Here is a 4,571-nt window from a genome sequence, read left to right as displayed (position 1 = left end):
CTGCACAACTAACGTATAAAATATTGATAAATTTGCTCGGCCTGATGTGTGTGTAAAGTTTTACGAGTTGTCGTTCATATTTAGAACCTCATAATCAGCTTTGTTTTATTGCCGAACAGTGTAATGCCACTCCCACAACTTTTCACGAAAAAGGACGAATTTCGTATTGTGACATCCTCATGGCCGAAACAGTCATCCGAGCATATATGAGGGCGACCTTGTTGAGTTGCACGGAGAAAAACATCCAAGAAAATAACTTGTATTAGCTTTTACCAGTTGGTGGCGCTACTACTACGATGTAAAATAAGTTGGTAGATGTCTTCAGGGCTGAAGTATCCTCAAATGTGTACAACTTCGAGAAGATAGGATCATCTGAGTCATGTTGCCGGAGCTTTTGTTGCCACAGAGTACAATCGGACTTTTCAGCACCTTAATAGCCACGCCTTTTGCCAAAACGTCAAGAAATTCGGCAGAGAGTAAGATCATTGTCTTGAGTCTTTTCTGACTAATTTTCAGTCGGATTCGTCAAAAGGGCACCGTGCAGTACGTGAAAATTAAAATAAAAACAAATTTTTGATTCCACTTGGCGGCACTGTGTGTATAACAAAATAATAACATTACGATGTCTTCAGGTCGGGACGTTTTATTTACAGGTGAAGGTTTGGATTTTTAGGAGCATGTGCAGGGGAGTTATTAAGCATTCATTTATTTGTATTAGGTTCATTTTGTCTTCTTATTATTGATATTTGACTGATTCATTAAAAGCAGACAATTATGTTTTAGGTTAATTTTTTACCTGACATGTTTCGGCGAGTCTTTCGCCTTCTTCAGAGTGTCGCATGATGGTGTCTTGAGCTGATGTTCCATGAGGGTGTGACTTACCTGTCAAAAAAATGAAAAAAATCAGAGCAGTAAAAGAACAAGCACAACATGAACATTACAAATCAGCAATCACTGACCACTGCAAAAGGGAAAACCACATCATGGACCGGGAGAAGGGCAGGGTCATCCGCACAGAAGAGAACAAACAACAGCGCTGGATCAGAGAGGCCATTGAGATCTGCAAGCGAGGCATAAAAACCATGAACAGAGACAAGGGAGCCTTCATCCTCTCTACCACCTGGACCAGCATCTTGGCGGAGTGAACGGACAGCGGGGGGCGTGACTTGCCTTCATTCTTGTGACAGGTAAGTCACGCCCTCATGGAACATCAGCTGATAAAGACGGGTCACAAGACAGCATCATGTGACACTCTGAAGAAGGCGAAAGACTTTCGTATTGTGACATGCTCAAGGCCTAAACACTCATCCGAGCAAATATAAGGTAGATTTTGTTCACCTGCCCGGAGAAAAACATCAACGAAAATAATTTGTATTTGTTTTAACCAGTTGGTGGCGCTACCACTGCGATCAAAAATAAGTTGGCAGCCGTCTTCAGGGCCTGAATATCCTCAAATGTGAAAAATTTCGAGAAGATGGATCATCTGAATCATTTTGCAGGAACTTTTGTTGCCACGGAGAATAATCAGACTCTGCGGCACCGTAATAGCCACGCCCTTCGAAGGAAAGTCACAAAAATAGGGATAGAGTAAGATCAATGTCTTGAGTCTTTTGTAGCCAATTTTCAATCAGATTCGTTAAAAGGGCACCGTGCAGTACGTCAAAATGTAAAAAATGATATTGATTGGCGCAAGGTGTATAACTGAATATAAACATATAGATGTCTTCAGGTACAGACTTTTTATGTACATGTGAAGTTTTGGATTTTTAGCAGCATGTGCAGGAGAGTTATTAAGCATTTTGTCCATTGCGGCGAAGGAAATCTTAAGTGAAAACTTTGAAGCCCCGCCCCCGTCATATAGTATTTCGGAAACAAAAAATTTTAGCCCCAGTGTTTGTCCCAGGTCTTCAGATGCTACAGACAGAATTTTAAGGCAATCAGATGAAGCCTTTAGGATCAGGGTGCAAAAGAATGACCCCTGTAAACATGCAAAAAAGGGCAAAAGTCGGACTTTCAAAAATTCATAACTCACTTCCTGTTCATATTAGACGTTAAAATATCAAATTTTTCGCCATGCCCGATGAGACTGCCAAGTTTGGTGAGTTTTTGTGCATGTTTCGGGGTCAAAAATGCGATCGAACAATCGGAAAAATAATAATAATAATAATTTCTACAAAAACAATAGGGACTTCGCAGCGGTCGCTGCTCAGGCCCTAATAATAATAATAATAATATTAATAATAATAAAAGTAATAATATTTTCTACAAAAACAATAGGGACCTCGCAGCCGTCGCAGCTCGGGCCCTAATAACAATTTCTAGAAAAACAATAGGGACCTCGCAGCGGTCACTGCTCGGGCCCTAATAATAATAATAATAAAAATAATAATAATTTCCACAAAAACAATGGGGACCTCGTAGCGGTCGCTGCTCAGGCCCTAATAATAATTTCTACAAAAACAATAGGGACCTCGCCGCCGTCGCTGCTCGGGCCCCAATAATAATTTCTACACAAAGTCCATTGTGGTGACCCGCCCCCTTTTAAGTAAATTCAAAATGGCCGACTTCCTGTAAAACCTAGCTCATTGCTCCAAGAGACTTTTTTGTAGGTCTTGGTCTTATACATACAGTGAACCCTCGCTACTTCGCGGTTCACCTTTCGCGGGTTCAGTGCTTCGCGGGTCTAAAAAATATTCGGGGGCATTGTAGTTTCGCCGAGCGGCACGACGGGGCGCTGGAGCGGTTAGACGGCCGGCGTGCGCCGAAGAAGAGCGTGGGCGAAGAGGAGAGTGGACGAAGAAGAGCACGTTCTCCCGGACACGATCGGTGGCGACGTTTCGCGCGGTTCGGACCGTACCAGAGCTCCGGCCGGCGTGCGTGGCAGTTAAGCCGTAGAGGAGCACCTTCCCCGGGCACGGGCGGTGCCAAGCGGCCCCTAAGTTTAACCGAATGGAAGCTCCGGAGGAGGAGGGCATGCTCGCGTCACAGTAAGCCGAAGAGGAGCACCTTCCCCGGGCACGGGCGGTTCCAAGCGGCCCCTAAGGTTAACCGAATGGAAGCTCCGGAGGAGGAGGGCATGCTCGCGTCACAGTAAGCCGAAGAGGAGCACCTTCCCCGGGCACGGGCGGTTCCAAGCGGCCCCTAAGTTTAACTGAATGGAAGCTCCGGAGGAGGAGGGCATGCTCGCGTCACAGTAAGCCGAAGAGGAGCACCTTCCCCGGGCACGGGCGGTGCCAAGCGGCCCCTAAGTTTAACCGAATGGAAGTTCCGGGGGAGGAGGGCGGGCGTGTGTCACAGTTAAGCCGAATTGGAGCACCTCTTCCGCCCGGGCACGAGCGGAGCGCGAGGCTGTCAGTTATGAATGAATAAATGAATAAATAAATAAAGAATGCCACCTTTCATTTAACAGGGCACACCGGACGGCGTACCAGCAGGTAAAAGTCGGAGTAATTAAATAAATACTAAAAGAATGGCTGGGGAATAAAAAAATAATACGTTTTAATAATAATTTGGTTTTTTTGTTGGAAAATGAATTTCACTCTCTCTCTCCCCGTATATATATATATATATATATATATATATATATATATATATATATATATATATATATATTATATATATTGTATATTTTTTTTAAGCATTTTTGAAGGTGCGCCGCTACTTCGCGGATTTTCAGTTTTCGCGGGTGGTCTCGGTCCCCATTAACCGCGATAACCGAGGGTTCACTGTACTCCATAAAATTTACAAAAAGCGAGGTGAAACACTCAACCAGAGCTGCTTTTTTTTAACATTTCTCGAGGGCCATGGCGAGCCATTTCAAAAAAGCTGCACAACTAACTTATAAAATATTGATAAATTTGCTCGGCCTGATGTGTGTGTAAAGTTTTACGAGTTGTCGTTCATATTTAGAACCTCATAATCAGCTTTGTTTTATTGCCGAACAGTGCAATGCCACTCCCACAACTTTTCACGAAAAATCACGAATTTCGTATTGTGACATCCTCATGGCCGAAACAGTCATCCGAGCATATATGAGGGCGACCTTGTTGAGTTGCACGGAGAAAAACATCCAAGAAAATAACTTGTATTAGCTTTTACCAGTTGGTGGCGCTACTACTACGATGTAAAATAAGTTGGTAGATGTCTTCAGGGCTGAAGTATCCTCAAATGTGTACAACTTCGAGAAGATAGGATCATCTGAGTCATGTTGCCGGAGCTTTTGTTGCCACAAAGTACAATCGGACTTTTCAGCACCTTAATAGCCACGCCTTTTGCCAAAACGTCACAAAATTCGGCAGAGAGTAAGATCATTGTCTTGAGTCTTTTCTGACAAATTTTCAGTCGGATTCGTCAAAAGGGCACCGTGCAGTACGTGAAAATTAAAATAAAAACAAATTTTTGATTCCACTTGGCGGCACTGTGTGTATAACAAAATAATAACATTAAGATGTCTTCAGGTCGGGACGTTTTATTTACAGGTGAAGGTTTGGATTTTTAGGAGCATGTGCAGGGGAGTTATTAAGCATTCATTTATTTGTATTAGGTTCATTTTGTCTTCTTATTATTGATAT

This window comes from Idiotropiscis lumnitzeri, unplaced genomic scaffold (genome assembly GCF_059441095.1).
Source record: "Idiotropiscis lumnitzeri isolate Australia: NSW breed Sydney's pygmy pipehorse unplaced genomic scaffold, RoL_Ilum_1.0 HiC_scaffold_37, whole genome shotgun sequence".
In the NCBI taxonomy this organism is placed as follows: Eukaryota; Metazoa; Chordata; class Actinopteri; order Syngnathiformes; family Syngnathidae; genus Idiotropiscis; species Idiotropiscis lumnitzeri.
The sequence above is the reverse complement of the archived record's forward strand: the minus strand, read 5'-3'. Positions refer to the sequence as shown.